Consider the following 10572-nt stretch of genomic DNA (forward strand, 5'->3'; position numbering starts at 1 on the left):
ATTGAGTGTAGTAGCTTCCACAGCTCTCTGGGGCAGTAAAATTCCACAGCCCCACTACCCTCTGAATGAAGAAATTTCTCCTCATCTCAGTCCTGGAACAGCATCCCCTTATTTTAAGATTATGCCCCCTAGTCCTAGTTTCACCCATCATTGGGAACATTCTCCCCGCATCCACCCGATCAAGCCCCTTCACAATCTTATATGTTTCAATAAGATCGCCTCTCATTCTTCGGAACTCCAATGAGTAGAGTCCCAATCTACTCAACCTCTCATCATACATCAACCCACCCATCCCCATAATTAACCTAGTGAACCTTCTCTGCACTGCCTCGAGAGCCAGTATGTCCTTTCTTAAATATGGATACCAGAACTGCACGCAGTACTCCAGGTGTGGTCTCACCAATACCCGATACAACTGCAGTAAGACCTCCCTGTTCTTATACTCCATCCCCCTAGCAATAAAAGCCAGCATTCCATTGACCTTCTTGACCACCTGCTGCACTTGCATACTAACTTTTTGTGTTTTCTGCACCAGGACCCCCAGATCCCTTTGCACAGAAGCACTTTCCAGTTTCTCTCCATTTAGATAATAACTTGCTCTATTATTTTTCCTGCCAAAGTGCAAGACCTCACTCTTGTCAGTATTATATTTCATCTGCCAATTGTCTGCCCAATCACTCAGCCTATCTATGTCCCCCTGCAGGGTTTCAATGTCCTCCGCACTCATTACACTCTCTCCCATCTTTGTGTCATCAGCAAACTTAGATACGTTGCACTTAGTCCCTTTCTCCAAATCATTAATATAGATTGTAAAGAGTTGGGGTCCCAACACCGACCCCTGCGGAACACCACTAGTCACCAACTGCCAGTCTGAGAATAAACCATTTATCCCAACTCTCTGTTTTCTGTTAGAAAGCCAGCCCTCCACCCATGCCAGAATATTATCCCCAATCCCATGATTTTTTACTTTAAGTAATAATCTTTGGTGTGGCACCTTGTCAAATGCCCTTTGGAAGTCCAAATACACCACATCCACTGGTTCCCCTTTATCTACCCTATATGTTATGTCCTCAAAGAACTCCAACAAATTTGTCAAACATGACTTCCCTTTTGTAAAGCCATGCTGACTTTGTCCTATTAAGCTATGTTTATCCAAATGCCCTATTACTGTTTCCTTAATTATCGATTCCAACATTTTGCCAACCACAGATGTTAGGCTAACTGGCCTATAATTCCCAGCCTTCTGTCTATTGCCCTTTTTAAATAAAGGAGTTACATTAGCATTTTTCCAATCTGCCAGGACCATTGCCGAGTCCAGCGAGTTTTGAAAATTTATCACTAATGCATCCACAATCCCGACCGCCACTTCCCTTAAGACCCTAGGATGCAAGCCATCCGGTCCAGGGGATTTATCCACCTTCAGTCCCATTAATTTATCAAGTACCATTTCTTTAGTGATTTGAATCGTAGTTAGCTTCTCTCCCCCTAGAGGCCCCTGTTTATCCAGTGTTGGGATATTTTGAGTGTCCTCTACTGTAAAAACTGATACAAAATATTTGTTCAGCGTTTCCGTCATCTCCATGTCCCCTACCATTAATTTCCCGGTCTCATCTTCTAGGGGACCAACAATTACTTTAGCCACCCTTTTTCTTTTTATGTAACTATAAAAACTCTTACTATCTGCTTTTATGTTTTTCGCCAATTTACTTTCATAATCTTATCTTCCCCTTCTTAATCAATCTTTTTGTTATTTGCTGCTGATCTTTAAAAGCTTCTCGATCTTCAATCTTCCCACTAGATTTAGCTACCTTATATAACTTTCTTTTTAGTCGTATACTTCGCTTTATTTCTTTACTTAGCCACGGATAACTATTTTTTCTTTTACACCCTTTTTTCTTCAGTGGAATATATTTTTCTTGATAGTTGTAAAATAACTCCTTAAATATACACCACTGTTCAAGTACCGATCTACCCTTTAATCTATTTTCCCAATCCATCTTAAGCAATTCCGCTCTCATACCATCATAGTCTCCTTTATTTAAGCTCAGTACACCTGTTTGAGATCCAACCCTCTCATCCTCTAATTGAATATGGAATTCGACCATGTTATGGTCACTCATTCCAAGGGGATCCTTTACTAGGACATTTTTTATTAGTCCTGTCTCATTACACAGGACCAGATCTAAGACTGCTTGCCCCCTTGTCGGCTCAGTAACGTTCAAGGAACCCATCCCGAATACACTCAATAAACTCTTCTTCAAGGCTGCCGTGTCCGACTTGATTAGTCCAGTCAATATGAAAGTTAAAATCCCCCATAATTATAGCTGTTCCCTTATTACAAGCCCCAACTATTTCCTGATTTATGCTCTGACCAACTGAGTTACAGCTGTTTGGAGGCCTATAGACGACTCCCACCACTGCTTTTTTCCCTTTACTATTTCTTATTTCTACCCAAATTGTTTCGTTATCCTCATCCTTTGAGCCAATATCATTCCGCTTTATTGCAGTGGTTTCTTGCTTTATTAACATAGCCACCCCACCACCTTTTCCTTCTTGCCTGTCTCTCCTAATTGTCAAATACCTTTGTATGTTTAATTCCCAGTCCTGGTCACCCTGCAGCCATGTTTCCGTAATTGCCACAATATCATAACCATACGTAATTATTTGCACCGTCAACTCATCAATTTTATTCCTAATACTACGTGCATTCAAGTAAAGGACTTTCAAATATGTTTGACACTTATATCCTACCTTTTCCTTTTGTACAACTTTACACTTACCTCCGTACATTCTTTCCCCTCCTGACACACTCTGAGTTTTTATTCCTCCACTTTTACCTACATTCATTACCTTCTCCATTGTCTTTTTAATTATTTGCTCTCTAGAATCCTCCCCCCCACTAGTTAGTTTAAAGACCTCTCTGCAGCCCTAGTTATATGATTCGCCAGGACACTATCCCCAGCCTGGTTCAGTTGAAGCCCGTCCCTCCGGAACAGTTCTCCCCTGCCCCAGAACTGGTGCCAGTGTCCCAAGAAGCAAAACCCACTTCTCCCACACCAGTCTTTGAGCCACGTGTTTAACTCCCTAATTTTTTTAACCTAGCCAAATTTGCTCGTGGCTCAGGTAATAATCCAGAGATTATTACCCTTGAGGTTCTGTTTTTTAATTTGACCCCTAGCTGCTCATATTCCTGTAACAGAACCTTCTTCCTTGTCCTATCTATGTCATTAGTACCGACATGTACTAAGACAACTGGATCCTCGCCCTCCCACTGCAAGTTTCTCTCCAGCCCGGAAGAGATGTCCTTAACCCTGGCACCAGGCAGGCAACATAGCCTTCGGGACTCTCGCTCTCGGTTGCCGAGAACCCTATCTATCCCCCTGACGATACTGTCCCCTATTACTACAACATTTCTATTGACTCCCCCCTCTGGAATGGCCCCCCACTCCATGGTGCTATGGGCAGGTTGCTCATCCTCCCCACAGTCCCCGCTCCTGCCCTCACAGGGAGTTAAAGCCTCGAATCTGTTGGACAAGAGCAAGGCCTGCATCTCCTCCAGCCCTACCTCCTGGATTCCCCTACTTTCCTCACTCATAGCCACACCATCCTGTGCTTGATTGCAATCTACATTAGTTAATCTATTAGGTGTGGCTATCTCCTGGTACACAGAGTCCAGGTAGCTCTCCCCCTCCCTGATGTGTCGCAGTGTCTGAAGCTCGGACTGCAGCTCATCGATGTGAAGCTGGAGTTCCTCGAGCAACAAACACTTGCTGCAAATGTAGTCGCCGTGTCCCTCAATGGGGTCTACCGGTTCCCACATCTCGCAGCAGTAACACATCACCTGCTCCATGCTATATAGTTAATTTAATGTACTAATATTAATTATGCAAGAACCCCTTGCCCCAATACAGCTAACTATCACACTATTTAACAATACTTTTAAAGTTATAAGTGTAAAAGGAAGCAGGACTACTTACCAAGCAACTAGCTGTGAGAGCTCTGCAGCTCCGGTCTTCCTCGCCTCACCCGGTTCCGCCGAAGCCCGTTGAGCCAAAGCCCTTAGGTCTCCACTCTACTCCCAGCTCACTCCACTGCCCACAATGACGTATGGGCAGAGTAGTTGCTGTGCCAGGCCCTGATGTGTCCGAGTCGGATGCTTTCAAAGGTGCATTAATATAAATTGGTGAGGGTTAATGAGATGGGTCATGTTTCTTCAGCCTCCTTTGGACATTTACTGAGGTGGTGTAGACTCCATGAGAGAAGGGGAGGTGGGGAAAGAGGGCAGAGAGAAAGGAGAGGAGGGAGAGAAAGAAACCGTCAAGGTTTGACTCTGTCTCTCCCCACCCCCTGCACCCTCTTTCAGAGACAGAAAGGGAGACGAGATTGGGTGTGGTGGAGGGGGGTAGCGGACAAACCAACCGAGGACCTCCAAAGGCAGTCAGGCCAGGTATGCAGAGATGTCGTTGACTCCACTGAGGAAACAAAGCCACAGGGATGGAAGTGTGGAGGTGCTGTGGATCACCCGAAGGTGCGTGGGGATGAGAAGGCAGACCATTCTGATACTGAGTTTTGAATTCTGCCGGGAACCCAGCCAGAGGATGAGGGCCTGTTACTAAAGAAACAGCCATGCAGCATGGAAACAAGCCCTTTGGCCCTACTCATACCTGCCAACCATGTTGCCCAGTGAGCTAGACCCAGCTCCCTGTATTTGGCACATAGTTCAACAAACCTCTCCTATAGATGGCTTTTAAATGTTGTTAATGTGCTGGGCCCTAATCACTTTTTAAGACCATAAGGCATAGGAGCAAAAGTATGTCATTCAGTTTATTGGGTCTGCTTCATCATAGGATTGTGGCTGATTTATTATCCCTCTCAACCTCATTCTCCTGTCTTCTCTCCATAACCTTTGACTAATCAAGAAACTATCAAGCTCCACTCTAAATACACCCAGTGACCTGGCCTCCACAGGTGCCTGTGGCAATGAATTCCACAGATTCACCCCCTTCTGGCTAAAGAAGTTCCTCCTCATCTGTGTTCAATCATGGCAGATTTATTTTCCTCCCAACCCCAGTCCTCTGCTTTCTCCCTGTAACTCTTAACGATTAAGCACCTATCTACCTCTACTTTAAATATACTAATGATGGAGCTATTTCTAGCTGCTTGTTCAAATTATTTTTATTTATTTCACTCTTTGCATTAAGTCGCTTCCTGTCCCATGAGGTTCTTTTTAAATCTCCCGCTTAAGTTTTAAATCTATGCTCTTCTTGCTAAGCAGCCCCCCAAGAAAAAAACTTTAACCCTATCTATGTTGCTGTGATCTTATATACCTTAACCAGGTCACCCCTCAATCTCCATCGTTCCAGAGAATCAAGTAAATAGGTGAATCGGGTGATTATTGTCATGTACGGAGATACAGTGAAAAATCTGGAAAGTATAGGAGATGGAACTGGAAGAAGTCACCTGGGTCTGCAGAAACTTCCGGAGTTATCTTCAGCTCATCCTGCCTCTACCTGCAGTGCATTGCATGCACTCACCACTTTGTGCTTAAAAATAAAACTTGCCTCTGACATCTCCCCCTATACTTTCCTCCAGTCACCTTAAAACTATGGTAATTGGAGATTAGTTGATGGAGGTGTACAAGATGATATATGGCGTTGATGAAGTGGGCAGCCAGAGACATTTTTCCAGGATGGAATTGGCTCAAAGGGGCTTAAAACTCATTCTCCTACAGGTAGAAAAGCACCAGCTCACTCGATGATCCTGATAAAACATGTTCTCTAATCCAGGATGGAATTGGCTCAAAGGGGCTTAAAACTCATTCTCCCACAGGTAGAAAAGCACCAGCTCACTCGATGATCATAAAACATGCTCTCGAATCCAGGATGGAATTGGCTCGAAGGGGCTTAAAACTCATTCTCCCACAGGTAGAAAAGCACCAGCTCACTCGATGATCATAAAACATGCTCTCGAATCCAGGTAAATCAGCTCTGGGAAGCTTCCACATCCTTCCAATATAATGAAGCCACCAGAACCAAACACCATGTTCCAAATGTTTAAACATTACCTTGCATCCCTTTAACTTAATCCCGACTATTGAAGGTGAACATGCCATGCATTTTCCCACAACCCTATTGACTTGTGTGGCAAATTTTGAGGGATCTGTGGGTGCGAACTCTACAGTCCCTCTGTTACTCCACACTGCTAAAAGTCCTGCCTTCAGATTTGACCTTTCAAAGTGGTTTGTTTCTCTCTTTTCTGGATTAAACACCATCTGCCTGTTCTCAGCCCAGCTCTGCATCCTATAAATGTCCTGTTGTAACCTACAACAACCTTCTACAGCAGCCACACAAACACCAACCTTCGTGTCATCTGCAAACTTACTAACCCATCCTTCCTCTTCCTCGTCCATTTATTAAAAAAAAGATCATTTATAAACATCACAAAGAGCAGGGTTCCCAGAACAGATCCCTACTGAACACCACTAGTCACTGACCTTCAGACAGAATATGATCCATTTACAATCACCTTCTGCCTTTCAGGCAAGGCAATTCCGAATCCATGCCACTAAGTTTCCCTGGCTGTAATACCTCCTGACTTCCTTAATGGGGAACTTTGTCAAATGCCTTACTAAAGTCCATATTCACACAATGGGGAATGAGAGAAGAGTGAGCGGGGACGTTACCTGAAGCTAGAGAAATTGATGTTCATGCCATCATTTGGAGGCTACCGGGATGGAATATGAAGTGCTGCTTATCCTCAATGAGAGTGGCCACATCCTAGCAGTAGAGGAGGCCGTGAGCTGACGTGTCAGGATTGGGATTGGAATTAAAATGGTTGGCGAGTGGGATATCCGGCTTGGCACTTGACAAAGCGGTCCCCTACATCGGTGAGATGGGGTGGGGCAAGTAGAAGGGGGAAGGTTTAAAAGTGATTTGCAGGGCAAGTTATTTATGCAGAGTGGTGGGTGCCTGGGGTGGTGGTGGTGGAGGTAAATATATGAAAGATGTTGAACAAACTCTGACATGGTTATGGAGGGAGATGGAAACTGAAGGCAGAGGGATTAGTTGGGCATTTGATTACTAATTTAATTGGTTTGGCACAACGTTGTGGGCAGAATGAACTGTTCCATGTTCTTAAAACAAAGATTCTCTGTGTAGTTTCCAAGAAGGCTCAATAACTCTGTAGTTTCACAACTAAACATTTCTGGGATGTGAGAGGAAAGCGGAGACCTCAGGGCAAAACCCACACAGTCACAGGGATAACATACAAACTCCATTCACACTTGGAGGTCAGCTCGAACCCCAGTCTGTCGATATTGTGTGCCAATAGAGAGAGGTCCCGCCTGGATAATCTGACTCAAGGAGTGCAGTAATGAGGGCAATGCTGTTGATGGAGTATACCTGGAATTCAGTAAAAACAAGTTGTGTTTATCTCAGACGGTGACGAGGAGAACGACTGGTTGAGTAGTGTCACCACAACAGCTCCAGATTTCTTCCTCAGGGTTTACTCCCATGCTGGGTATGGCCGCAAGGCAGAGGAGGTTTAAAATTAGGGTTTTCTTTTTCCTAGGTGGGTTGCTGTTGAAGGCTGATGAGCCGCACCTGCCCAAAGCAACTAGAAATAGAAATCAAGCCGGCGTACACCAATTGGGCTGGTAGCTTATTCATTCCACACTCTCATGCCCCGTTAAGTCAAGGTTTCTTGACTGGGGTTCTGAGGGAGGTCATGATTTTTTAAAAAAAAATCATTTTTAAAAAATCATTTTTTGATTCGTGCAATGTAGACATTCGTCATCTAAAGAACACTCAGCAAAATTTGGCGTGCTATTTTCTTGAAAGCACTCCTGCAATTCAACTAATTCAACTTCTCGCAGTGGTGGGCAGTGATCAAGCAGCCCTGTTAGCAATCTCATTAGAGCAGAGCTGCCAGTGACAGTAAAGCAGATTCTGACACATGTACACAATTACACATACAGTAAAAAGCCTGTCCAAGGCACACAGAACACAGGCTATAATCAGGATCACCTTTGTATGCTGTAATATTTATAGCTTTCAGCAGCAGTACAATGCAATGACATAAAATTACAATAAATTACTAAATAAATAATTAGTGCACAAGAGGAACCGTGTTCATGGACCATTCAGGAATCTGATGGTGGATGGAAAGAAGCTGTTCTTGAATTGCTCAGTGTGAGTCTTCCGGCTCCTGTAGCCCCTCTCTGATGTTAATGTGGAAGTTGTGGCAAGACAAGGGTTAAAATGATAAACTGACAGGAAGAGTGTATGGACGTCGTTCAGTCACCCCTGAAAATTGTTCTGTTCATGCCTGGACACCAGGGTCACTGAGCAGACCAAGATAAACAAACACTGAGATAGACCAAGACAAGATAAAGATGCAAGTTTTATTGGCACCTAACACAGAGTCACAGAGAAGTACACATGCACCACTTGTGCTGGAAGCTCATTCAACACTCTCTCATGACCCTCTGAATGAAGAAGTTTCCCCTCATGTTCCCTTAAAATTTTCACCTTTCATAGATGTAATTGGTTATTAACACCTGGGATACGTGTAATATAATGAAAATGGTGGGATGCCGAGGTGCAGAGTTTCTATTGCATCAATATCTGTGTCCAACAAGTCAACACAGAATATTACAGCTGAGTGTAGGCCCTTGGGCCCACAATTCTGTGGCAACTTTTTAACCTACTCTTAACATCAATTGAACCCTTCCCTCCCACATAAACCTCAATTCTGCAATCAACTATGTGCCTATCTAGGAATCACTTATGTATGAACCTAATGTATCTGCCTCTACCACTACCCTTGGCTGGATATTCCATGCATCCAACACTATCAGTCAGAGAAAAACTTCTGACTTCCCCCTATGCTTTTCTCCAATCACATTACAATTAGCCAATCATATTAGCCAATTCTCACTTGGGGAAAAAAGTCACTGGCTGTCCACTCTAGGTATGCCTCTTATCAAAGTCCAAAGTAAAAATTTATTATTGGAGTACATACAGATCACCCATACAATCCTGAGATTTTTTTTCCTGTCAGCATATTTATCAAATCTATAGAACAGCAACCATAAACTGTAAACATTAGGAACTGTAAATAAATCACAAATGCAGATATAAATAAATAGCAAAAAACTAGTGTGAACGAACAAAATAACGTATAACCATCCCCTTCTGTTTAAGAGCCTGAGGGTTGAGCGGTAGTAACTGTTCTTGAACCTGCTGGTGTGAGTATCTGATGGCAGCACCGAGAAGAGAGCATGGCCTGGGTGGTGAGGATCTCTGATGGTGGACACCGCTTTTCTATGGCGACATTTCATGTAGATGTGCTCAGTGGTTGGAAAGCTTTACCTGTGATGTAGTGGGCCAAATCTACAACCCCGTGTAGGATTTTCAACTGAAAGGCATTGGTGTTCCCACACCAGGCTGTAATACAGCCGGTCAATACTTACCACCACACATCTACAGAAGTTTATCAAGATTTGATGATGTACCAAATCTCTAGACTCCCAAGGAAGTAGAGGCACTATTGAGCTTTCTTTCGATTACGTATATATCATGGGTCCAGGATAGATCCTCTGAGATAGTGATGCCCATGAACTTAAAGTTACTAACCCTCTCCACCTCTGATTCTCCAATGAGTACTGGCTCATGGACCTCTGGTTTCATGACCAACCATGGCTCTGAGCTGGAAATGTTTACATGACCTGAAAACTGCATGGCACTTTAAATGTTTTTTTTCTCTGTAATATGCGTATTTGAATATTCACTAGATGGTGTTGGCATTTTGCGAACCGACTAGCAATAAGCTACCGACTTCCATTCTGTGTTTATTGTTACAATTTGTTGCACTGTTGTAACTTCAAACACTGTCAATGTAAATACATTGAAGCTCTAAAATGTTTCAAAGTTAAGGTTGTGATACTGGGAGCATTTCAGACAGCACATGGCCAAGCACATGTGCAGCTTAGAGGGAGGAGTGGTGATAGGAGGCCGAGGAGGAAAGTGATGGGAAGCTGCAAGCAGCTCTGAACCACTTGAGCATGTCCTCAGTCTCTGTCTGTACACCAGGAGCTGTAGTACAGTCAGACTTTCCAACGTGTGGGCCTGATATGTTGGTAGTGGTTGTACAGAGACTTCTTCAAGCTGGCCTGGTTGAAATCCCCTGCACTGATCAGGAAGGCTATGCTGTTTCATGGCTGTTGATCATGTTCTCAGCTCCTCCAGAGCCTGCCTTACGTTGGCCAGGGTTGGAATGTACACCACCTCCAGGATGAGGGTGGAAAACTCTCTCGGCAGATAAAATGGATGACAGGTGACTGTTAGGAGTTCCAGTTAGTGGGAGCAGGACTGAGGCAGAACCAGCACACCTAGAAAGTTCAGAGAGATAGGGTTTAAAAATGTGCAGATGGGACCAGCTGGTATGAGAATCTGGGTTGGCATAGACCAGTTGGGCTGAATGGCCTCTTTCATGGGGGTCTGATTTTGTGAATTGATGACAATGACTACATGGCCACTCGCTTCCTCTGCCCGTTCTGAAGTTTGCCCCACA

This window comes from Hypanus sabinus, chromosome 29 (genome assembly GCF_030144855.1).
Source record: "Hypanus sabinus isolate sHypSab1 chromosome 29, sHypSab1.hap1, whole genome shotgun sequence".
NCBI lineage: Eukaryota > Metazoa > Chordata > Chondrichthyes > Myliobatiformes > Dasyatidae > Hypanus > Hypanus sabinus.